Source organism: Haemaphysalis longicornis, unplaced genomic scaffold (assembly GCF_048455015.1).
Source record: "Haemaphysalis longicornis isolate Haplotype H1 unplaced genomic scaffold, Haemaphysalis longicornis Haplotype H1 scaffold_2, whole genome shotgun sequence".
Taxonomy (NCBI): domain Eukaryota; kingdom Metazoa; phylum Arthropoda; class Arachnida; order Ixodida; family Ixodidae; genus Haemaphysalis; species Haemaphysalis longicornis.
Window position 1 is genome coordinate 114,498,040 of NW_027526295.1, and position 27,294 is coordinate 114,525,333.

The following is a 27,294-nucleotide window of genomic DNA, read 5'->3' on the forward strand; positions in this document are numbered from 1 at the left end:
GAATCGCACGCACAATGAAAATTGTTCTTTTTGCGATATGTCCGATGTTTCGTCTGCTAGCACGGAAAAAAAATACTGCGTTGTTGACTTCGCTGGCGATTCTATCTTGGATCTGTTTCCCAATAACAGAAATGATTTCATTTTGTACGCGTGGACTTGAGTACAGAGCGTTGTTTGCGGCTGTTTGAATGTGATCAACCAGCACGGTGTTCCATCCGTTTGCTCTGTAGCGTAAAAGCGTCCTAAAGTTACCATCGCTATTAGCTGGCTCTTCAAGAGTAAGTCGCCCTGAGTCTTTGTCGCCTCTGAGAGCGAGGTCTTGTCTTCCGCACAGCACGATTGTCTCAACGATTGCGCGGAGTTTAGCCTTGCTGTCCTCAACCAAATCCTTCGCTTGCTGGTTGAGCTGCATATGGACGCTAACCACTTTGCCTCTCATCACATCACGGAAACTTTGCGCATCAATAGTGGCGTTCTTGTGGTAATCTGTCCGCGAATGGCTTTCGAAAGTCTCAATGGCATGTTTCCACTTTCTAAATGGCGTGGTCACGAGACTTTTGCACGGTTGATGAGCCCGTTTACCAGCTTCTGCTTTAGCACAAAAAAGCACGCAAGTTTTGCAAAATGCTTCATTCTTAACATCAGAAAAAGAAAGCCACTGATATTGTTGAAGCCAGTGGGACTGAAACTTTCGTCTCTTGCCGTCATTTGAAACCGATGGCTCAAATTCGTAGTCGGAAGGCGGTGTCCAGGCTTTGGAGTATGCCCGATCTTTGACGTCATCAGGTATGTCAGCGCAGTTACCGTAGAGTCCAATGTCGTATTCGCTAACTGGGATGGCAGTTCCTGCTGCTTCCTCGGCCAGATCAGATGTCCCGGAATCCCCGCCTGTCGCTGCTACGCTTGCATTTGATGAAGTGGAAGCTTGAGGTGAGCCAGTGCGTGACTCCTATTAAGAGGAAAAAAATTATTTGAAATTAGCCCCAACATAGTCTTACGTGATGCATCTAGACATTGTTAAAAACCTTTCTTTGAGTTACAATGCTCGATCTCACCCAGTAAGGTTGCATGGCGGGACTGCTGGCCGCCATTAGAAAGCGCCATGCGATGATATTACAATACAGTGTCCCAGTTTTTTAGACATGTACAGTCCTGGGCAAAAGCATGCAGCCAAAGACGGTTCCCAGACAGTTTATCCAACGTCGTTTTATCGAACGTCGTTTTATCGAATACCATTTTAACGAACCACCTTCGTCCGTTTTATTGAAAGTTGTTTCTCGGCTTTCACTGTAATTTTCAGTGTTTATTTCGTTTAACTGGGCTTTGCAGTAACGTAATCTGCAGCCAGTTTGATTCTACATTGTCCCGACCGTGCACCATGTCCCGCAACGTGCATATATGCGTTGACGCGTCTTTTCCTCCCTTTCATTGTTGTCGGCCAGATTCATTTGATGACTTGTCCTTAATTTTTTTGTGTGTTCATTGATAGCTCTCAAGCATGTATATTCCAATTTTTGTATTACAATAGGTGCCGCTATATTACAAACCATAACCCCGTACACAATATTCCTTAGTTGTGTTCGGTGTATTTATTTATTTATTTATTTTAGTACCTCAAAGGCCTGGTCGACAGGCATTGCAAGAGGGGTGAGCTCAAAAGAAAAATCACTGGGAAAAAAACCACGCGAGATATTAACAAAACATTTGACAAACAATTGATTTGAAAAACTGCAGGGGAGGACTGGTCAAAAGTGGAGAAAAAAAATGAAAAGGCGGAAGGAGTGGTAAAAAGTTGATGGCATACACACAGAATAAAAAATTCACAGGTGAAAAATCACGCAAGACATGAACGAACTTGACAAGCAATTGATTTAAACAGTAGGGCGGCGGGTCACAAGGGGAAAAATAAAGAGCAAAAGCAATTAAGAAGAAGTTGAAGATGCCAGAAGAAGGATCAAAGCAATTTTTAAAGACATGCAGATAATCGAAAACGTGCTATCAGGGAGAAAGAAATGCACGCAAACTAAGCGAAATCAATCGGCTGGCATTTTTAACAGCGATTGCCTGAACTGTACTGTATCTCTGATCTGCGCCAGTTCCTGCGGGATATCGTTCCAGTCTTTGGCTGTGCGAATGAAAACAGAGTGTGCAAACGTAGCGGTTTTGGGCCGCGTATACGATACTTGGAAAATGTTTTTGCTTCGGCTCGAAAACCTTGCGCGACGTATGACGTATTCGTTAGGTGACAGTGTGTAATAATATTTATGAAAGAGTGCTAGTCGGGCAAGCTTTCGACGGTGACTTAGAAGTGGAAGAGAAGCACGGTGTTTTAGCTCGGTTACGCTCGTAAAAGATGAATAATCTGAAAATGCAAACCTGACTGCACGATTTTGCACTGCTTCCAATGCCTGAACAAGGTACTTTTGGTGGGGATCCTAGATAGCGGCTGAATATTCTAATTTTGGGCGTACTAGTGTTCTGTAGGCTAGTAATTTTAGTTCTGGAGGGGCCAGTTTTAAATTACGTTGGAGAATACCGAGAGTTTTGGTTGCTGCAGAAACAACAAATTTAGCATGAACGGACCAGGTCAGATCATTTGTTAGATGTGCACCTAGGTATTTGTACGAGTTAGTAGGTTGGAGTACCGAACCGTGGAGGGAGTAATTGTAATTAAGTGGGTTTGCGCGTCTATGGAAAGATACGGTTTTGCATTTCAGAACATTTAGCGACATTTGCCACTCGCTACACCAATTTTCAATAGCTAAAAGGTCTCCTTATAAGGTTAATTGATCGTCGCGGCTATTTATTCTGGTATATATCTCACAATCGTCCGCAAAAAGCCGAATTGTATTAGTTACTCGGGAAGGAAGGTCATTGATATATATTAGGAACAGAAGTGGTCCGAGTACAGTGCATTGTGGCACTCCAGTGTGCACTTTGGTAGTATTGGAAGCAGTGTTGTTTACGACTACATATTGTTTTCTATTAGTAAGAAAGTTACATATCCAGGCTAATACAAATGAATCAAGGTTCAGCTGTTTTAATGTATGCATCAAACGACGATGAGGAGCTTTATCAAATGCCTTTTCGAAGTCCAGAAATATTGCGTCGGTTTGAATGTTATTATCAAGGTTTGTGTGCAAATCATGAAGGAATGTAGCGAGCTGTGTTTCACACGACAATCTTTTCCGGAAGCCGTGCTGTGACTGATGTATGAAGTTGTTGTTTTCCAGGTGATTTATCACATTTGTAAAAATGATATGTTCCATAATCTTTGAGGGAATGCTGGTTAGTGATATCTGACGATAGTTACGTGGCGATGATTTGTTACCACTTTTAAAGATTGGGACAATTTTTGCGAGTTTCCATTCCCAAGGTATATGGCTTGATGATAGCGATTGGGAGAACAGCATTGTCAATAATGCGCTTGTCACATTCATTGTGTTTTTAAGTATTTTTGATACGATGCTATCGGGCCCCGCAGCTGAAGAGTTCTTAAAGCTTTTGATTAGGTAGGTGATTCCGTTGGTGTCAATTGTAATGGGGGCATATTATTCAGAATGACAGTGTGGTCTGCTGGGAAGGTAGTGGTGCGTTCTTTCGTAAACACGGAACAGAATACGTCATTAAGTACGTTTGCGCAATCTTTATCGCCTAGCGTTTCGTCTGAGTTGCCGGATAAAATTAATGAAGAAGAAGTGGACGGAATTATGGTTCGCCAAAACTGCTTGGGATTAGTCTTGAGCATGTTACGTAAGCTGACGCGAAAAAACTGATATTTGGCAGTGCTAATGGCTTTTTTTAGTTCTATTTCCGCCTTGTGGTAGGATTCCCATGCTGACTTGTGGTTTTTCTTCCTTGCTGTTTTAAACAGGCGTTTTTTCTTGCCTATCATTCTTTTAATTGTCTTGGTGAACCAAGGGGTTGATGGTTTTAAGTGCAATGCACTTCTTAAGCGACCCTGAACCTGCGTCCACCGGCGATGTCCGCATCACATACCCACGTGGGGGATTGGCCAGGAATCTCCTCGTCTTCCTTGGCAACGGGGGGAGATGGGCGCGCGCTGCCTGGCCGCTGACATGGCACATACCCACGTGGGGGATTGGCCAGGAATCGGGCGTGAGAAGGGCTAATGCACCCGCTTAAATGCATCTTACTTTCTTTGTAGTTGTGTGTGTGTGTGTGATCTCTCTTTCGCGAACATTACCGAACCGCGCAAATTCAACTCGTGCATTCGCACTTTCACATTCTTCCCCTCGGGGAAATGCGGGGAATTTTTTTTTCTTTGATTGTGATTGTTGGTATAAATGTTTCACTCAGTTCGGTTATTTTAGATGAAAAAAAGATGCCAGTTCTTCTGTACAGATCGGTCATCGAATCCTTCTTTGAAAGAGTGGTAGAACTCATCCAGTGCCGTGTTAATAGCTTCATAATTCCCCCGATCATAGAGTTTGATTCGTTTGTTTCGGGATTTCTCAACTATAAGATGCGTTGTAAATGCTGCTAGAATAACTTTGTGGTCACTTAACTCCTGCAGGTATAAGACCGACTGCAGGCTGCTTGGGTCCGACAACAGTATTAGGTCCAGAATGTTGGATGTTGTTGCTGTTTCTCTGGTAGCCTGTGTGATCACTTGAGTTAACTGATAGTTTTCCAAGCAGTTTAGAAATTCATTACATTCTGAATGTGGATAGATGGTGCAGTTATCTCGCCAATTAATGCTTGGATAGTTGAGATCACCTACGAGAATGAAGCTACCTTTTGGAAATTGTTTGTGTAGGTCAAGGGCGTCGTTAAGATGGGTGGGGAAATCGTAATCTGGCTTAGGGGGGCGATAACACACACCAAATATCGTAGTGCCTCGAGGGCTTTCGCACGATATCCAGAGCGCTTCAAGGGGGCAGTTTATTTCAATTTTAGAGTGACGGACAGATCTTTTTACTCCTATTAACACACCCCCACCACGTTGCAGTAATCGGTCATGTCGGTAGACCAGAAAGTTCGGGAGCGATGGAAAGATTTCAGAGTCGATAATAGCGGCGGATAACCAAGTCTCAGTCAGCATGACGATGTCGCATTCCGAAGTCTGTATTAGGTCAGTTATCTCATCGCGTTTGGGCATTATGCTTCGAATGTTAGTGTAGAGAATAGAAAAGGATGAACAAGAATTTGCACGGGCTGGCGGGTGTAGCTTAGGATTTGGTTGCGCTTGAGATGACTCTTTTCTTTTCGCCTGATTCGGTGGTAGCTATTGTGTAGACGATACGGTCTCCTTTACTTGGCTAGTGTTCATATCGTAGTAGAATGTTGTTTTCCCGATCAGTAGTTTTTTGTGACGCAGTTTGAAAGGGGCGTTGTTCTGGCGCGCAAATTGGAGCAGCTCTTTACGTATGAAACGTGTAGCACTGCAAAAGTCTTCACCAACGCTGTAAGGCGTATCTTTAAATTTGACGCCTTTAGTTAACACCGTTTCCTTCGTTTTGGAATTCGTGAGTTTAACAATTACTGGTCGTTTTTTTTTATCTTGAGGCTTTCCGATGCGGTGCGCTCTTTCTATTTCATGAGGCTCAAGAGTTACTTCGAGATGCTGGCTACAAATATCTGTGATAAGTTTTTCACTGTCGCTCCACGTTTCGGAGTCGCTTTCTTCGACGCCAAAGAAATATTAGATTGTTGCGGCGGGATCTATCTTCTGCATCGTTTAGTCTGTCATTGATGTTAGAAAACGCCTTTGCTGATTCGTTTGCGGTAGATTGTAACTTTTTAATGTCTGTACGGATAGAAGGCAAGTTAGAACACTCAGATTCCGTTTTGGAAATTCGAGCGACTAGGTCGGCCATGGTTTGCTCAGTTGTGGTAAGTCTGGCATTTATATTTTTCAGTTCAGCCAAAATAGCGGCTTGACCTTCTTCGAGCTTGGTTAGTATGGAGTGTACGTCGTCGTCAGATTCGCTGTGTGTGTTTTGTCGCGTTTTAGGCCCTGGGTTCGTTTGCACATCTCCCGAGAGTAATAATAGTTGGCCAACAACATCAGTACACTGGGAAAACAGGGTAACAAGGCACTGAGGGCTCGGCAGCTGCACCAAAAAACGATTGCTGTTTTTTTTTGGTAGAAGAGGTTCGTATGTACGCACCTGCGTGAGGAAGACGAAGGACGTCAAACGATGCATCGTATCAGAGGCACAGCCGCCGAGCCCACAGGGCGCCGCGGCTGCGATATTGCCAAATGTACACCTGACGCCGACGCTCTACATCACGTTATCTGGCTGCCAGAGTCTCTGGTTTCACTCTTTGTAGAGCGGCGTGAGCGAATTCAAGCGACGTCGCAAAGGTAATCATTGCGGGTGTAGTTCACAGCTTCGCGTGCAGTCCAACTACCTTTGCAGCGTGGATTGGAGCCAATTGTTTTTATCTTTAGTTTCAATTGAGTAAGTGGTTGAGAACAGTAGGACAAGGCTTAGTAACTCACTAGAAGTAAATACCGTGCCGCTAGAGAGCTAGAAATGCAGAAATGGGGGAGGCGAGACTAGCTGTCCGATTTGGAGTTTTGGCATTGGAGCCACAAGTGCAGATTTGATTGATTTTGGGGTTTAACGCGTGGAAGCAAGTCCACGGCTATGAGGCGCACGAAGTTGAGGGCTCCGGAATAATTCTGACCACTTAGGGATCTTTGACGTGCGCCTATACGCTACAATGACGTGACATGCTGCAGATCAGATGGGAACTATACAGAGACGGAGATACGTTATAGCAGTTCCACCTGCACAATGAACCAAACAAAAAATTGTCGGAGAGAAACTCCCTGCATCTCAAAACCATAAAAATCATGAGGAAATAAAAGGCGTCTACTAGAAATACTACAAATTTTGTTAAATAATAAGGACCCTCTGTGGAGACACAGAGGACCCTTAAAAATATACTCCAACTTTTCTCAAAGGAAAAGGCTAAGAAAAACATTTTTGGTAAAACGGCTTCGATAAAACGGTGTTCGATAAAACGGCTTCGATGAAACGGCGTTCGATAAAACGGCGTTTGATAAACTGCCCGGGCCCCGCCAAAGATCGTTTATTGAATTTTGTACCCTGTACATTACATCAGTTTGAGCAAATCATAGCATGGAACTTTTGTTATTACACTTTATTCGTTTATAATATAAATACGGAGCTACAAAAAGAAATTACCTCTACGCCAAGTTTGCAAAATAAAAGAACAGCAGTAATTAAAATAATTACAGGAATAAATGCAACTGCACAGTAACTATACATTCCGTCTCCAAATGTTAAGCCATATTTCCGGAGCATCTTATACGTTTTACGCCATCGAAATCGGCAGAAACAGAAGTACATGTATATAGGTGCTCGAGAGTTCAGATCTCAGTGGAAAACCCCTTGTGCTTCCATAGTTTTCTCCGAACAAAACCTGCGACTACTTAGTTGTGAAGGACGGAAGCAGAATGCTAGGTAAATCGGAGATGTCCGCCTTATTTCGTGGGATATTGCCTTAAACCACCACTAGAGTTCAGCGTTTAACGGCCTACCATTCTAAGCGCCAACACTTCAAGCCGCGGCAATTGCAGAATCGAGACACACTGTACTACAGTATACGTAGATAATAATAATAATAAAAAAAAAACGGTGACAATCGTCAGCGCTTACCTTTGGAAGTTTTGCAAAGAAGCTTGTTATTTCCAGGGATGCGCCTTGTCGCTTCCTCGACGTCGAAGCGTGGCTTGTCCAGCTGTCTTTGCCCATAGCAACGGCTCAGGGTGCAAGGCGGGAATGCGCTTCTCCTCCGTCCTCTCGTTCGGCCAGTTGGTAAAGTAAAACTCGTTGCTATCGGCAGATGCCTTGACGACAATCCGACATCGCAAGAATACGGTATGTTTAGTGCGTCTCGTGTTCACATCCTGTGTACACGGGGTTTTATAACTTCTCTAATACAAAGAAACAGTTCACAGTCCAATGGTGAAGCCGAAATTTCCCTCGGCCAAAAGTCTGATTGGTGGCCGTCGAGATGTCCGGCCCGGGTTCATTTTCACCAATCACCCGCTGCACACCCGTCTCTCTCACGTTGACCATTGGCCACCTTGACTTTGTGCCTTTCCCCGCTCAAACCCGGTGCTCGAGGCCTGTTCATAGGAATGCAGCTCGCGGTTCGTAAACCCGCTGTTGTGCACAGCAGCCATTAACCACATGGCTGTCAATCAAGGATGCCGCTGTCACTGGCTTTAGTTGTCCGAAGGAATGCCGCCGGTGTCTCTTGCCGCCATACAACTGCGATGCGCGCCTACACTTGGTCACCTTGCCTTCGTCGGGCTTTGTAACATTCTTGCGCTCCTTTGTGAGCCATCTTTCTTGTCCAAACCGACGCGCCGACTCTAGAACAGGGCTTTGGTACTCCCACGGTAATTTTCTCTTAGGTGGAGTAACAGTCGTTAGAGGAGCCAGGCGATGGGTCAAGCATCCCCTCGCGCCACTCCGTTCGTCGCCATACGGCTTTAAAGGGACACTGAAGTGATATGTAAACATTGCGGGATTACTAGCGCAAATTGTAGTCCGGAGTCCCCAGGCCATGTTTCGACCACTCTAGGCGCGTTTACGCGATTTTATTTAGTAGAAAAACTAATTCGAAAATGCTGTCCTCCTCTCTTTACGCTCGCCCATTTTCTGTGGCGTTTTCGTGTGACGTCAGGAGGGGATGAGCTGGCAATTGGCTGCGCCACGGCTGCGCTACTGCACGGCTCCCCGGCCGACAGAGTCAGTCGGCCCAGCGTCCAGTGTTTCGTCCGCCGGCCGCCGGCGGGTCGTCGCAATCAAGGAGGTTAAAAAAAAAATTGCTTGGTCGCAATTCGTTCGCTTAGTTGAAACGAAGCCAGGACACGTTTGTGAATGGAAGAATGTGCCTTTCTTTACTTGGTTTGTTTGTACACTGTATCTAGCTCCAAGTCAAGTTCGCTTCACACAAGTGCTGCACAAGCGCACATGCGACGCTTCGCTGACTGGTACGCCAGTAGGAAAATATAAGGCCTCTTGAAGGCGGGAGAAGAGTCAGCGAAGTCAATAAGGAAATAAAATCAACTGATATTTTTACCGTACAGCGTAAAACTAGGGCGCGGGAAGCACTTTTTTGCGCTGGGCGAACAAGCACAGCGGTCAGCAGCACGACTACGCATCTGCGAACGCTTTTCCGTCTACGAAATGCAATTGCTAGACGTGAGCTACTGTGGAAACTCGGGCGACGCTTACTGCACGATCGCAGTACAACAAATAGTCACCTAAGCTGCTTGAAATGCCATAACTAAATAAAAGTGTAAACCGGTTGTACAATATATACCCTATATTAGCATGAGCCTCGCATCCCGCTCCGTGGCTCAGTAGTCTGAGGCGCTGGGTATGTGACCGCAAAAGTTTTGCAAGGCACGAGTTCGAATCCCCGCGTGTACGTGGTCTTTTTTTTTTTTTGTAAGTTAACTTTTTTGTTTTCCGCCGATGTTTTCTATATTGAGTTCACCTTTTTTTGGGCGGCAACGTTCATGGCTACACGAACTAGTTCACAAAACGCGCGCAGGCTGGCACATGCATGGCGCGCTAGCGAGTTCTCGTTGGCGTGCTGTTGCCATAAGCACCGACTGCTTGCAGGCAGTGGGCACAGGCCAGAATGAACAGACCCTTGGCCTGGTGCGAACACGCTTTTTACGATACAGGCATGAGGGAGGCAAGCTCCAATTATGGGGGAAAAGCGCATGACATTTGGGCGTCTACGGGTACGTGGAGGGCGTTCATGCACTGCGTAGGTTTCGGCTAGTGAATGCTACGATTCCAAGCCGTCCTAGGAGGCTTATCTTTATGCATTTTTACAGCTGACAACATGACAGAAGCGCGGTACGATGATTACTGAGTCATTGAGAATGCCCATCCAACAACGCCACCGGTTGTGTTTTACAGAACCGAAACCGAAACTTGTTTGGTTGCTCACCTTGGGCATCGTCCAATCACGGTGCCCGCTCCTCCTAACGTCACAGCTTTAGTTGGTGCGGCCGCCGCAAACCGCGCATGGTAGTTTTTCTTCTTTCGCGCTTTGTAAAATAATTACCGATTTGTCAATCGTAAAAACGATGAAAAGTGTGCTAATTTGAGCCAGTCTACACAGTGCAAGCAAAACCGGGAGCTTGACAAATTCACTTCAGTGTCCCTTTAAGGCTTTGTGTCGCCTTGGCTTGTTCGGCGGACACTGCATACGTGCGCGAGCCGAACATGGGAAGGCATATTTCGTGGGCTTATGGGGCTTTGATCCCAACAGCAGATCTTTCAGCGGTAAGCAGACTTCGTGCCGACAAACACAAAAGCAGCGTTCCCACGAAAACGAGTGTAGAACACGCTGTAAGTTTGCCTCAAGGATGGAAACGGTTTAGCCACAAACACCAGGCATGGGCGACAGTATCTGCCGACACCACTGCGCGCTGGGACGGAGCGATTTGTTGAGTAGTTAAAAAATAAAAGTTTTCTTCCCCACCAAGTCATACGCGACGCGAGCCGCTGAAACCACCACCCTGGGGAAACAAGCGATAAGTTGCTGCTGTCCGAGAAGACCCAAGCATTGATTGCAGACGAACAGGGTAAAGGGGGTGCAGCGAATGGCAAGTCGGCAGCAGAGCACGAAGCCAGTCTTCAGCGGTACTGGCTTCCGTGTAAACGGAGCAAATAAGCCTCGCGTGTTTTTTTTTGTTTTTTATATCCCACGTTGACCACCAAATGAGGCATCTTTATTTTCGAAATAAATGTAATCCACAAACCAAAAATAAATAAAAAAATGGCACCGCCAAGAAAATCCCGGCAACTTTCCCCTAGAAAAAATGTTGCAAGAAAATAGTTGCAAATGCAAACGTGGAAATAAATGCAAACGTGTACGCAGATCTCTTACTTCGCATGCAAAATGAGCCAGACACTGCTGTGGTACGGATCAAAGAGCGCCAAACTCATTAGCCCAATAGAATTTCGCTCTTAGTATGACTTTTCGGGCTGTTTTGTGGGTGTTCTCATCAGATTTTTTTTTCTTTTGAGAGCTGGCTTATCATGTGCTAAGACAGCAACTCGGAGATCGGCGAAAGATCGTCCGCCAGACGCCCACGATAACGTGAACCGAAGTGAACGAAATGAAACTGAGAGATGTGAAACAATCATTTTATTTCATATCCCTCATCCTTACGGAGTGTATCTGATTATTGTTAATATTATTACTCTCATATTTCCCATTTAGGTACCTAACAAATTAAGGGCCGCTTACAAGCCATGGTAAATCCCCTCCCTCTGTGGGTACGAGCAACTTCATTAAGGTGAAGAAGATGATATGAGCAGGCTTCATGTGTAGCGTTTCGTTGTTGTTCTAGTCCTTTAATAATCGAGGGAAGCGTTTGGAAACTTATGGCAAGGCGATGAAAAGCTTGGCGAGTATCTTCAGGCCTGCCCAAAAAAGTACTGTGGAACAATTAGAAAAGAGCTGCTAACGCTGCCAAGAGGACTCACCGGCTCTTCATGTATAGTTTTACTGTTCTTGAAGCCCTATTGCATATATGTTCATTTCCTTTTTTTACTTAAAACTCTACCGTACCATTCTTGAAAGTCAATTGCAATAAAGTTTGCGTAAGAATGCCGCACCCAACTTGACTGCTTCAATTCAGTACGAGCCAAATCCGAACTTATTCTAATATTGCTCAAATTTTCCGCATAATTCTTAATTACTTGTCGCCATAAATTTCCCCTAGCTGGCGTGTAAAACGTGTCATATAATAGTTTTTACAGCATCTCATTTAAGTCCGGAACCAAACTTTAGTTTTTTTCCCCTAAAATTCGCGCTAGGTGGATTTGGATCATTTCGAAAAAAAAAAAACGCCTCAAATAGCTATCAAGCCCAGGAACTATATGGTGGCACTTTAGAATGTGTGCGAGTGGAGAAGAGAGGTGGCCGAAGAGAAGGGGGGGGGGGGGATGGCCCAAAAAACGTTCGGAGGGGGGGGGGGCGCCCCCCCGGGCACCCCCTCTGGGTACGTCCCTGAGCTAGCGCATGTATGTTTCGTCCGATTACTCTTATATGGGGAAGACGTTTGGAGACCCGCTTACGCTTTGAAGTTTTGCAATTGGCGGCGGGTTCTGTCTCAGCCGCTATGGCTGCACTTCTGGTGGACGCGAAAAGAGAAAACGCCCGTGTGCTGAGATTTTGGCGCATGTTAACGAACGCTAAGTAGTCATAGTAATTCGGAGGATGCTTGCACATCGGCACGCCCCATAGCCCAGTTGTAGCTTCGGCGCGTAAACGCGGTAAAAGCTGACATCCCAAGCTATTGCAAAAATTGAACGCTGACCAAAACCCAAAACGTGACAGAAGCGCAATTGTTCTCCGCCGTCAGCGGGAGATTATCATAGTCAGCAGCAAAAAAATTCCACTTCCCGGCAACATGTGTCGAGCTTTTTATATTCCTGCAACACAGGTGGCTGAGCGTAACCCAGCGTGGTATACACTTGGGCGTCCGTATTTGCGTACGAGATGCACAGCTGCAGTTTTGGGTCATACCTGAGCGATGCCTACTGAAGTAAATCACGTGGTTTGTGAGCATTGCAACCCTGCTTAGGAGGGAATGGCACGAAGATGGCGGGTGAGGAAAACTTCTTCTTTTTAGTTATAACATTATTTTATCTACAGCTTCCACGCGTTCATCATCAAGGCTATATAGGCCAGTTGATTTAGTGCATTTTACCAAACCTTGCCCCTGAAAAAAGTAGTGGAGGTGTCTAAAGCACTCGGGAATCGTCCTACCCTAGCGACAAGTGTCTGTGGCCTGGACGACAATGAGGCGAAACCAGCGAGTTTTTCGTAACGCCACATGTGAGGAAAGGATGCGCGTGCCCGAAATGCGCTGCGTTTTGTATGTGGAGCTCGAGCATTCATAATTTTTTGCTGTTTTGTCTGGTGTGTTAAAGAAAACTTCAGGGCCGCACACATTGAAGCTACAGTTATTAATTTCCTAAATTCAGTCGCATTACAAAAAAATGAAACAGGAAGACATGTTGTGTTCTATATAAAATTTTCACTATGCTCACGGCTTTCTCCATAGTCCGTGAAACAAATTGAGACCAAAAAAATTACGGGCTGAGACTGCACGCCAGACGTTATGGTTTTGAAGGCTGTTTACTGCTGACACAAATATTTCGATGCTCTGGGAAAAGAAGAGAAAAAGAGAATATTTTGTGGATACCAGAAATACATCGTAAAAAAAAATTGACACACAAATAATACCCAGTATTTCTAACCCTGCCGCTTTTCGGTTGTGTTGCTTTTTTTATTTTCTTCGAAATAAATTTAAATTTGAAAGCGTATACAGGTGCCGCTGGCAGATAAATAAGATAATTTCTGCCATTCCTTCGACGAAGTACAACTAAAAACCACATCGGACACGCACACGAGCTCTCTCTCATGAAAGTATTCGGAGCACTCACCATAAATGTGATTTATATCATCAGAAGAGTATGAGAAATAGTAAAAAGTGGGAAGTAAGGTGACTGCTAGCGATTAGGATTACTCTTATTTAGTAGGTCGATGAATATCTACACCGGCAGCAAATCCCATGATCAATCCCGGTAAAAAACTGGTGAGCACGACACAGATGTCCTGATATCTTGACGTTCTGATAATTTAGGGTCTTACGGGTGTTCAGGATGTTACGGCCTGGTAATTTAGGGTCTACTTGAGAGTATATAGCATTTGTAGAACGCTGCGCCTGCTGATAGGCAAATATTCATCCCACCGTTACACCTGCCTACTCTCATGCTACTCACAACTCACTGTGCGGAGTTTCGCGCGTGGCACTGTGTTCGGACAGAAACATGACGCATTGCCCAGTGCAGATGTTTCGGTTTCATTTTGTTGCACCTATTTAGGAAACAAAGTTTAGAATGGATTTTATCTCTCTCCTACACGTTGGCCGCCGCTCGTTTTGGAAGCCGTGTATGGGGAGAATTGGAGGCGACGGTGAATTCCGCTGCTTCTCGGTCATGTGTTTTCAGGCGGCGGGGTCCGCATCGTTGGTGGCTATAGATTAAATGGAGAGCGCCCTGCTTACTTTGCACAGCCTGCCAATACCAAAATTTATTTCGGTTCCTACTGACGGAATAAGCATTTAAATAAGTGCCCTCACGTTACTAAAAAAGGCGTTGCACTTGAATGAGTCCAGCAGCATATAGCGCTTAGCCTTTTTGTGAAATGCATTTACTGCACGAAATATAAATAGAGGTAACAAACTGCAACTGGTTTCTTTCTTAAGAACATTTCACTTTGCACCTGCTGGACAACAAACTTACAAAGCACAACGTGCATGCTATCCCACTGCTTGCGCTTATGTTCGGATTTTATTGATTTTAGTTAGTCTGCATTCATCGGGTGAGGTGAAAATCCGGAGAAAGCGAATACCGGAAGCTTCTTGTCAGCATCTTGCCGGAAAATATCAGGAAGTTTTGTTACTCCTTAAAACAAACCCTTTTAGTTCCCCCATGAAACCAGGCTCGGTGGTTTATCTTAATACCCTAGCAACCTGCCGTGCTCGTTCACCGTACTCGGTTTTATATACCAAGTGCAACGCTGTCAAAACCAGAGGTCTTGTTTGCGCTGTGCACTTCCGCGACCCAATTGTGCGTTGCGTGCGGTGAGCGACAAACAAAAAGTACTTCGCCGGCAACCTTAATGTATAAACATTTATCATCAGCTTGACAAAAAACGCTTGTATGGCTGGACAAACAATCGAAATATGCTAATATGTATTTAATGTTTGTCGTTTTTCTGCATCTGGTTTTTCCTTTCTGCGCAACTCTGGTCGCCATGTATTGTTTTATTTCTTGAACACTGTACTTTTGTTTACTCTTTGAGTCAGTTTGGGATACTGGCGTCCAGGTCTGTGGCCTCGACCACCTCTCCTGTACGCATTCTTTCGAAGGTTTGTACATCGACGTTGCCAAGTAACGCCAAGAAAGTAATTGCAAATATGTACGTGTGTACCAGGATGCGTTTTCCGGAGAAATCCGTCCGAAGTACCTAGTGTTGCAAGCGAGGACAAAGGAGTATCTCCTCCCGGTAGCGTCACGACATTGAAGGCTTACAGTCTGCGCGAGCCTTTGGTGTTTCCAAAGAAACGACCTCACGACATGAAGATTTCAAGCACGGGAACCGTCAAACATGACAGCTTCAGAGTTCCTGATATCCGCCTCAAAATCCAAAGCATGTACGCCAAGAGGGCGGTCCTAACACTGGACAGCGTGAGAAAAGCTGTCAGCGAAGACGGCCATTTGCCGAGCGTCACGAAAAGGACCTTTTGTAGGTTAATAAAGGACATCGTTTTCTCATTTAATAGGCAAAAGAGAATCTTGCGCTGGTCGAGTGCAGTGACACAATTGTCTTGCGTCGCAGGTACTTGATTGCGATCAAGGAATACCGAAGGCAGGGCACGTCGGAATCGTTCTTTCCCTATTTTTTTACGCAACACGTTTAGAGTGCCTTCTTATAACACTTGGTGGCAGCATTGCAACCTTATAACCGGAATACATAGTATTACATCTGAATAAAAAAAATAATAAAAAAGAAATCGGTTCAGCAACGCGGTTGTTACTGTTGAACTTTTGCAGAGAGGTCGCACTTCACGACCAGTTTTGTTTTGTTGGGCGGGGTACTTACCTGAATAGGTCAGAGTTATTCGCTAAATCTCCGCCGTTTGGTGCGGTAAGCTAAACCAACAAGGTTACCAACACTGTCATATAATTGCTGTGGATTGTGCAATCTCGTTTGCACTGAAGGAATGAGTCAACATCCACTATACAGCGCTTGTTCCCCTTAAAGGCGCAAGTCGCCAGCAGCACTGCTGCGAACTTTGTCTATTTTTGTGTGCAGTCGCCGGAAATTATGGGGACTGCCAATTAATTTTACCCAACCAGGCAAGCGAGAAACCTAGACTTATAATGAAATAAAGTGACTGCCAAATGCAACCTGAGTGCGAAATGTAAACCCGGACAATGAAGCAGTTACGTCAAGATTTTCTTCTTGACTGCTCTTTCACAAGTGTTTGTGAGAGAGCAGTCAGCGTAATAATTGGCAACATAAAAAATAGGTTATTCATATGAAACAAGTTTGTACTATTTTGTCTCATATTCACCTTTGCAGTATTTGCGATTAGGGTCATGCTAACACTCGCCCTGCTGCAGTACGTATGTTCACTTGCATGCACTAACTGGTGCACTCGTTTGTTTTGTCTGTACAGGTGATTGTTCCAGTTAGATGAAATGTGCATTTTCCCAGGTACCACAATCGAATTTGCCTGGCAGGGCCAGACTGAAATCATGTAATGATGCTTTCCTGAAAGTTCTGACAACAAGAACGGCTACGCCCTCGGGAAAATGGGCCCCTTTGATTTTCGTACATGCTGGTAGCTGTGCAAATGGTTTCGTACAAAGAGCTGCTGACTGCTTTCGAGAAAAAACGTACCAACGCTGATTACCCCGCTGAGATCCATAAAAAAATACTTTTAGAAGTGGTTCACCCACAAAATGTTGCCAAACATTCCGACCAATAGCTTTACTGCCATGGACATGCGCCATACCAAGCTATGTCTAGCTCTTTAAAAAGCTCCTATCAAGTCGACGCGCAAAGCTGATATTCAGCTTTGGCTCACAAAGAAAGCTGTTCCGTGGTAACAGGACATGGTGAAAGCAGAAATACTGGAACTTTCGCAAAAGGGCAACACAAATCAGCATTCTGTACCGCAGCGACACTCTGGCTGCTGCCCACGGCTAAGACGTGCTTCGTGTGAAACCATACAACTGCGAGTTCAACCCGATTTAACTTGCTTGGCCCCAAGTGACGGAGTACACCGCAAGGTGTAACGCGCTCTTCACTCTGTGAGGTTGAAAAGCTCCTGCCAGCAGCCCTGGCGTCTTTGAGCCAGGAAAACTGGCAAACCTGCTGCGCTCAAGAAGTGCAAGTTGAGGCTAAAACGTAGATACGTGACATGATTGCAGACAGTGAAATTGAACCACTCATTTTTTGAGTATTTGTTTTTCGTGCAACTACTCCTCTGATGAGTTGAGTGCTCATTTTAGTGATCAATAGTTAATTGGTTTGGGAGAAATTCCAGGAATGTGCAACTTCTCAGTGGCGGCTTAGTTCTCGAGGGCCATATGGTTCAGCAGGAGCGTGGACACCTTTCTACTCACTCTTTACGCTCTAACTCATACTGAGCCAATGTCCCGAAAAGGTGTCGTTACCATGACGAAGCAAACAGTGTTTTTCCGCCATGTGGTTTTATTTGTGGGGTTTAAAGTCTTGCAATGACTTCGGATATGAGGGATACTATTGTGCAGTGCTTCGGATACATTTCAGCCACCAGGGGTTGTTTAAAATGCACTATCTTATCATTCTTACTGCTCCCACGAACATGCAGCCACAGTGGTGGGGATTTAACCGGCGTACCTGGGACCAGGAGCGAAGCAGCGTAACGTCAGCGCCATTGCGGCGGACCCGTTTGGTTTTCTGTCCAGCCGGGGAATTAAAATTATGGCCATCCTGAAGAGGAAAAAACGGTTCTCGGGCAGCTTATTCAAAGAACGGGAAGAAGAGAATCTCGCAAACTGCCAACAAAAAAAAAAGTAAATCATATCGAAATAACACTCAGCCACACAGAAGCTCTGAAATGCGTGCGGTGTAAACCCCAGCGTCCCGATATCGTCCTAGGAGGCCTTCGCTGAATCACCGCAGACAGAAAAGGGGTCGGTGCAAGCAAAGAATGGCCCTGTTTAATGTTCGATCGGGAAATATATAAAGCCGGAATGGTCACATGACTTCTGCAAGAACTGTGCGCGAGAAAAGAAAGGAAAAAATTTGAGCACACCAGACCCGAGGTGCTTTATTGTAAATAATGTTTTCGATTTTGAAACCGCGAAGGTCGGTCTCCGGTTTAATTATTGGTGTATTGCATGCAGTCCGTATTGCCGCCGGGCGCAGTTATGTATGACAACAAATCTTCAACTCTTCATGTAGTACTATTTCTTGTCACTGCGTGCGCCAATACCGTACCCATTTCATTAACATAGGAAAACACGCCATATCAATGTTGTGTGTGTAAAAGCAATTGACCCATCAATTATACGGCTTTTCTGGAGAAAAATATATTCATCATCATTATCATCATCATCAACAGCACAGTAGGTCCACTGCAGGACACATACCTCCAGGTCCTTCGGCCTCCAACTGGGCCTGTCCCGGGGCGCTCGAGTCCATGTTTTGCCTTCGAAATTTCTCATTTCGCCCTTCCATGTACTAATGTCCTTCCCTTCCTCTGACCCGTCTCTCATTATCCACTCTGTCACATTGGTAATCCAGCTGTTGTCGTTTCGCCTAACTACGTGGCCAGCCCAAGTCCATTTATGTTTCTCTATTTGAGCGAAGAATATATTTTACTTTAGTCGGTTCTCTGATCCAAGCCTAACTTAAAGAGCTCTCTTTTCAATTGCAATAAAGGAATGTAACTCTCCCTTGACGGGAACAAAACATCATAGTGAAGAAATAAATCGCGTACAAAAATTCACAAATATGTAGAATATATTCAGATAGGAAACAGGCGTTCCCGTACCAGAACCCAGTACTCCAAGTTACAGAAATCTTCTTTCTGAACATGCCCGATCAATAACAAATTATGCGTTACTCGCAGCAAGTGCTTCGCACTACTCCACGGTGTAGTGCCAAAGTTGGTCCCACACTAGTTTGACTGTTTTGGTGAACACTGAACCAGTTTCGCTGCTGGCGGCCAGGTATAATAAATAACATACGCGGTGTTTTGAGAGAGGCCCAGAAAGGAGTGAATTCAAAATGTGGATGCGGCACGGCAACACCGACAGAGCGGCCTTCGCAACGCCGCGGCATAGCCGCAGCCACAGAAACGGAACCAGAAATCAACGCCTCAACACGCGCAGCAAACCCCACCACTGCAGAAAAAGCAGCACTGGCTCTAGTTCACGTTGTAAGAATATTTAGGTGTTGACGCTCCGCCCGCGGCAGCGCGAACCGACCTTGTTCGCCGCACCGCTGTGCTTTTCTTGAGCATGGACAGACGCAACCGCGCCATAGGGGCCTGTCCGCCCTCTAAGTAGTCGAAGAGTGTTGGGCACTCTGTCTAGGAGTAAAAACGTTTGCCCCATATTTCACTCTTTTTTGAAGCATTGGGCCACTCTTCCCGGGAGTGGTGCGTGGCCGCCAATACGAGAGGCGAAATGCTCCTCGTAGGAGTCACTCGCTGCCTTCGAGGCGGAGTACCTGAGCCCTGTATGAGAATTACAATAACATCTACACGGCAGCGTTCCGTCACGCCCTTTAAGAGTAAATAATCTCTATTGACTGCGGCGTTACCGGATACTGCAGAAGGGTGCTCTACTCTCTCTGGAAAGCAAGCCGTTACGCCCCAAGAGTATTCCGCTATTCCCGGTACGGCAGCGTCTTTTCCCTCCGCCTGCTACCACCACCACCACCCTCCCAACGACGGAACTGAGGACAGTTACAAGCAAACAGCAGAGGACAAGTAATTTTAAAACATATAAAACAAGGATAAACGAACTCAGCCTTTATTTTCCAACACCATATCACATAACAATATGTTCGTTCTACACTTTCGAAGAAAAAGGATTGTAATTGGAATTAAAATATCACAGCATAAAAAAGGGGTCCTACTTATCCCACGCAGAAGAATACCACGCTCCTACTCAGGACACATTCGAGAAAAATGCACCAATGAAAATTCAGCAAAGCAGCTGAAAACAATGAAACTACAAATAATATATTAAGAAAATAAAAATGACAATATTACCCACAAGTAAAAAGGGACGGACATTAGTACGAAAAACTGCAGTAGAAATGCGGCAGTGGCAAAATAGTTAACACTATTATATAAAACAAAATGACCTGCTATACATTAGTGAATACTTCGCACAAACCGGAAAGCCAGATCCTATTTAGGACGCATTAACAAAACTTTTACAAATAATTTTTGGAAAACTAAAAAACAATCCGGCTTGGAATACTATTAACACATTGAAAGATGCCATCAACACAAATAAGTTAAAAAGGCATTGACACAAAAAACTCTGCAATAGATATATGTTGGTGGGACAATAGGAAACAGCATGAAACCTTCCCGCTGAGTTTTTTAGTAGTGGTAGTTCTAAAATGCAGGTTGCGCTAGTAAGATTTAAAGAAGGCAGAACTTAGTATTAAAAACAAACACGTTCGAGATGACTTTTTCACAATGTCGGTGGCAGCCTTCACAACTGCAGGGACCACCACATTGGGGTTGAGCCGAAGTAACGTCTGCGGAAGCAAGAAGCCGCTCTTCGCGTTTGGAGCGTATCACACACTGAACAGCCAAAACACAGACAGCAGCAATGGGAACCCATCCACGATGTCCAAGGCTGTGAGTGAAGCGTATCGAATGCGACGACCTCTCCTGCTGATGCCTTGGGGCTTTTTCCATAAAAAAAATCTTCGAGCAAGTAGCGTCTTTTCGTTGTTACTACATGTGCAGAAAGAGTGGGTCAGCAAAGATAAGTTCTACATTGCAAAAAAATGTCGAGGTTGAACAACGTTAAATGAAGTTTGTTGGGTGATAGAATAGTTTTTGCGCCGAGGGCACGAACTCGTATGGAATGCAATGCTGTTCGGTGCAGTCTCCAGTCTCGATGCGAATGTGCGTGCAGACACCTTGGAAGCAGCCACCCTCCTTGTATCATTGTCCTATGGCACGTACCTTTACCCTTGCCCCGTATCTCTCTCTGCACAACCCCTTGAATGAACACATGGTTAGACCATCACTCAACGCAGCTGTACATAGCACTGGCTTCCCTCTGGCTAAAGTTGGAGGTCACATTGAGACTGCAAGATATTCACTGAACAAGGAGTTTTCTGGGTCTGTATCTGGAGTAATAAAGCTCGCATTCTAAAAACAAAAGCCCCACTCACTCTGCCAATGGTTTGATAGAACACGAATGTTGCAACGTGTGCCTCGGGATCTGAATAAGATACTTTGCAGGCTATGCCCAGGAAGGCGAATAGTCCAGCAGCCGACAGCAGAGAGTATGGGTCCAATACAGTAACCAGCCCAATGAAATATACAGGGTGAACTGACTATTCATTCGACTAAATCCTTCCATACACCCGCTGACCACTTTCTTTTTAGATCACGGTGTTCCACAAGGCTACATCATAGCTCCAATTTTGTTTAACCGAGTCATGAATTAGGTGGCAAGAACACTTAAACAAGACACTGCTGCTCGGTTTGCCTTTTATGCGGACAAGGTAGTGGTCTGGATAGAAGCTAAGGACTATCCCTGCAAAGGTACCATGCGAACAGAACTGCCGGCTGCCGTATTCCGCCATGAACGCGACCTTTCCCAGTTCTAATTACGGCTATCACCCACTAAAACGGAGCTACTCAGCGTTGACGGCAAAAACGGCACAAATTAAGAACAGGTCAGTTCCATCCAGATCGGGGATACGCATATGAATTCTCGTAACGGCACCATTCGTCTCCTCGGCCTGCTCATTAGCAGTTTTAATCGATCCTCAATCGGAAAGCAACCTCACGCAACACCATGCATGCCATCCTCCGCCTATCCAATAAGTTCGATAGTGCCCGTCAGCAGGCTTGTACAATGCTTTGCCGTGTGATGGTCCACGGGCGCCTCACTTACGGCGTTCCGGTATATAATCTTCGCCCAGCTCACTTATAAGATTTCCATATATTAGATGGCACATTCTCCGTACAATTAGTGGTATTCCTCAATTCACCCCGGTAGACATTTTTCACCAAATTGTACCCAACCCCTTCCGTAGAGACCAAGCTACGTTTTCAGGATCATCTTCAGCAGTGCCCGCATGGCAAGGCTCTAGGCTCATGGGACTACATGGACACTAAATTCGACTCCACTCGTTACTCATTGTCCCTTCCGCCTTGGTAGCGGCCAGCAATTAGCATCCTTCGGCGTCGCCCTATACCTCGGCGGCAGACGACAGCACGCGTGTTATACGTTCGCACCATCAAAAACGACAAGATGGAGAACGAAGTCGACATCTTCACGGACGCCGCCGCGCGCGGCAATGAGGTTTCGATCACATGGACATCTTCGGACGCCCCCTTGCTAAATGGGTCCCGGACGATCTCTGATACATATGGCCTAGCTGAAGAAGCCAAACTCATGGGTGTCCTGGGCGCTGTCCCTCACATCTGCGACCATTGTGACTCCCTCTCAGCTCGAAAATTTCGCATCAGTATGCATTCTCCCGTCGCCCTGAAAGAATTGAGCAGAACATTTTCACCTAATTATGCGGCCTCGGATATAGATATGCCACCCGAGACCTTCAACTGGAAGGCATCGCCATCCGCATCGCCTGGTCGCCGGGACACACGCCCGGGGTGCATGGCAACCACACGGCCCATATCGCTGCACGGAAGAGACTTGACACACCTCCAGGTGTTTCCAGCGCCCCGTTGCAACACCTACCATGACCAGAGTAGCAACTTTACCTGCGGCAATTCAAGACAGAGAGTCGCAAGAGGCTGCAAGATAGCAGACCGGTGGGTGTACTAGACCCGCTCAAGACTCTCACACGCTCGGGGGAGGTGATAGGTAATAAGATCTATATGCTAACACGGCCCTAACCCCTGATGTAGTACATAAATGGACCCACGTACCCAGCCCGCACATCCGACCCTGCGCGTATTGCGACGAGACGTGCATCCCTAACCTATATCATTTGATAATATGGCACTGTACACACTTAACGGCCAGTCTCAAGCCACTATTGGACCTCGGTTCCCCACCCGCAGATGAAGAAGCGCATTTGCAACGCATTCGAGAGGACCCCTCAGCGCTACAGAAAATTACTGAATACTACTGACCAGTGGTCTCTACAAGTGGTGTGATAACCTGGACGCACACCTGTCATAAACGTACCGCCTGTTACTTCACGAAATCTGCAAACTATATATGCACGGAACCGTATACTTTAAAATGCTATCCACCATTTCAAGTGATTGAACAATGAACAGTGATTTTTTTTCGTATATTCTCTCCCTTCCTCCGTATACATCTCCTTCACCAACAGGGCATTCATGCCCCCTCTGACAATAAACATATTCCTCCTTGTTCAACAAATTGCAAGTATGAACATTAACACCGGGTTCGGACGTTTCGATTTGGCTGTGGGTATATAAGACTATTGCGCAGTTTCTGTTTTACTTTGGCCGGGTGGCTGAATCGAGTCATAGACCGACAGACAGACAGACAGACAGACAGACAGACAGACAGACAGACAGACAGACAGACAGACAGACAGACAGACAGGCAGACAGGCAGGTAGGCAGGCAGGCAGGCAGGCATACATACATACATACATACATACATACATACATACATACATACATACATACATACATACATACATACATACATACATACATACATACATACATACATACATACATACATACAGACAGACAGACAGACAGACAGACAGACAGACAGACAGACAGACAAACAGACAGACCAAAATTTATGCGTTTCAGTAGCCCCAAAAGGCTATCGTCTTTAAGAGAAAGAAGGAAGGAAGGAAAGCGGAGGAAAACATGCTCGCCGGGTCGGATCCGGATCTTACCCAGCGGGCATGTTTTTCTCCACTTCACGCACGTTTTGGTTTTTCCACTTTCTTAACTACTCCTTGCAGCACATTCGCAACGATCACTGCGTTTTACATTACCTGAAGTTACTGTCATTGCGTGTTACGAGTTGGTGTTTCTGACTGACGGTTCTGTTATTCAATATACGCAGACCCCCGTACATCACCTGAGCACCTCCCGACGGCGGCAGGTGGTGCTACTTGTGTTATTCGCTGTCGCCAGCGCATCCGTGTACGCGTCGTTACGGATGATCATACCTACCGAAGGTTTGTTCAATGGTTGTTTCGCATAGCAGTGCAAGCGATTATGCCACTTGAAATAACACGACATATAGGGAGTTCAATAAAGTGAACATCCGTAGTGCTTTGCCAAGGTCCCACACTACTCTGACTTTATGGCAGTTTGAAACTGTTCAAGTATTGCACAAATTTAACTTCTCGCTGAGTAACACAAACTTCTGTGTGACCCTGGGCTTCTTCCAAGAAAGCACTTTCTAATCGCAGAAACCGGAGATTGTTTGCTGCGCTTGTTGGAACTATTTTTACCCTATTTTGCGGGCGCTATCATCTGAACAGCACGAGTGATACTGCGATTCATCTGCAGTGAAACGTGGAATTGTCGCTTATAATGTGTGACATTTATTATATTTCCTCTAATTTGCATTACCAGGAAAGTAAATTTTACAACTTAACGAAAATAAAGTAAAACAAGTGCATTATTCTACACTGGCATCTCCATAAATTTATTAATTTGTTTTGGCAAATATTTCGAAGACGTAATGAAGAAAACGAATATAAAACGAAACGAAAACTCCAATCCACAAACATCGTGCATATTAGTGTTATGGATGGGAGCACATTTGAGGAGGATATAGGCACGGCCAGAGGAACGCCGAACAAGAATACAAGTTTTGGAACTACGTTACAGAAGTGACTTTACTCGCACTCGTTTTGGCATGTAATTACTCTTAGAATGGAAGAAATCGAAGTACAAAATGGTTATAGCTGCTTTCAGAACACGTTAAACAGCGTGGCTGTGCGGGAAACTTTGAAAATTCAAGGAGTGGGGCATATTTTAGAAAAAAGAATTTTATTGGAGCAGTAATCAGCTGTAACAATGAAATATCCAACACCGGCATACGACTGCCTGACACACGGTGGTCTGCAGTTAAAGGGCTCCTGTTACCCATAAAGAGAGGGGTGTACCCTTTCTACGAAAAGGGCTAAAAGGGCTTCACTAAGGCTACACCACCAATAACTATACAAGGGGGAAGATTTAACTGTGCACTGTGAGTCCTAACGCACAGCTGCACACAAAGTTATTTCTGCTGCGAGTGAGAGATTTAGCATTTGGCCACAGCTCGTCCCTCATCTGCAGATCGCTATTCAGGCTCTGCACTGAAGAGCGTCATGCCTGGGTAGTCATTTGTTCTGTCGAGCAATCTTTCCCTCGAATAGCTTGAGCCCGCGTTTTGTGTAGTTGAAGGCCTTTCAGGGTAGTGGAATGCCGCGTGGTTTATTTCATGGTGTATCAGATGAAATGTAGCGTTTCGTTTTTGAGCTGAGCACTCGATAAATCATGACCACCTTGGTCTTCCCTCAATTATAGGCATGATGAGGCGGGATAAGTGCCAGCTTTGGAATTCTAAGCTGGCGCTGCATAGAGCTGAATACATCTTCCCTAGATTCCTCCTATTCCACCCCCTAGAAGATTTCATTGCGGCCTCCTACTCATTACGTGTTTCCTTGGCTACTTTACCCAAAGTGATTCGGAAGAGGTAAGAAGTAAAAATTGTTGAAACAACCTTAATTATTGCTGCACGTTCGAGCAAGAATGTGTACGTTTATGTTTACTTTAGGGGGCTCACAACAAAAGTTTTACGAAGAAAATATTGTAAGAAAAAGTTTTGCGTAGTCATCAGAACATTAGTGGCTATAGCTATAACGAACGTACAAGCCACGCTATTTACCTCACAATAACCAGTACTAGAAACTTGTGACAATAGTAAGCCCCATCTTAACATTCAGTCTCGTGCTATTCAATTACGTTGCTGTAAAATCGCAGGAAACATGTCAAAAAAGAACTTTCCCTGGAATTGCGCTTTTTTGGCTAAGTCCTCTCAGTTGCCTTACTCTTCAATTCTCAGCCAAGAAGGGACATTAGGTTTTACTACAGTCAGACCCAGTTTGATTGCACTCGGCGTACGCAGATACCACCTAAATGGTAATTTTTTGTTATCGCAGGCGAAGTCTTCAAGGAGAAGTACTGCTGCAACAACGACAATTTTAAGCGACTGAAGTTTGCAATTCAATCTTCCGACGAGCAACTTACCAAGATCATCGCTCAACGAGGTCCATTTCCGCGTTCTCTGACATATGAAGATAATTCCATGTTTCTCAAAACTTATTCGAATGACATTTTTACTTACTCTGCTTTCATTGAGGATGCCAAGGATTCCTCTTGGAAAATCGATATTGTCAGCATAGTATCCAAGGTTTTGGCTCACAATGTTACAATGCAGGCAGAACTGGCTTGTCATATTGATGATGGCAAAACAAAATTCACCGTTTCTTTTAAAATGCGAGTTGTTCCCGAGCATCTGTCTGGAGAGTATGTAACAGCAATGATATCCTGCCGCCTATACACTAATGGTAATCTTCGCCCTATGAAGGTCGCCATCGGTCCTCTAGAAAACCAATCAAGTCTTCACTGGCTCATCATTTACCAACCCCTCAACGCGCAAATATCATTAATGTCAGTGTGTGTAGGTCCAATATTCGGAAACTACCCCCACGTTTCCCATGTAGCAGAATTTTTTACTTACTACACCACCATGGGCGTTGAAACCTTCCATGTATACCTAGAGAACGCATCCCAGGCTGTCACGTTTCTTCTTCTGCACCTTCAAACCCGTGCAAACGTGAGTATCAAATTCCACTGGTGGAACATAGAAAATGAGGGGAGACACTTTATGATTCACGGGCAATTAGCAGCCATTCAGGACTGCATATACCGTTCGAAGAGGTCTTCGAAATACGTGGTGAATGTGGACCTGGACGAATTCATCGTTCCCACAGCTGGCCGCACTTTGTCCCATGCGGTTGTTGATCTCGAAAAGTCTGTAGGAGAACGTTCACTTGGTAGTATGCTTGTACCCAACTGGATGTTTTGTTTCGAATACCCTGCCAATAGTTCAGTCTTTAGAGGACCACCCTTTTTCTTGACTACAGCCCTGACCACGCGAGAACGTAAACCGTGGTTCTATAAAGTGCGCTCCAAGTACATTGCTTCCACGAGCGCGGTCGTGATGGGAGGAGTTCACTTTGTGTGGAAGCACACGCCTGGACGGCGGGAAGTTAAAGTGCCAGAAACCGTCCTTGCGCTGAATCATTACAGGACTTGCTGTGGCTTAGAAAATTATGCAGTTCTAAACAAGCTTGTGCTGAATCATACAGACGTAGTGCGGGACAAAACAATTCAGCGGCACATGTGGCGCGCCATGACATCTCTTGTTTTTGCGGCGATAAAAGAACTGACACTGT

At 45.3% G+C, this 27,294-nt stretch overlaps 1 long non-coding RNA gene across 1 annotated transcript; it reads left to right on the forward strand.

Annotated features, from left to right (window-relative positions):
• The first annotated feature begins 12,514 nt into the window (after nt 1-12,514).
• Nucleotides 12,515-26,858, forward strand: LOC144169126 (uncharacterized). The gene is made up of 3 exons (XR_013322366.1): nt 12,515-12,649; nt 23,904-24,018; nt 25,996-26,858. It is a non-coding gene; the product is annotated as an uncharacterized LOC144169126 (long non-coding RNA).
• Nucleotides 26,859-27,294: the final 436 nt, after the last annotated feature.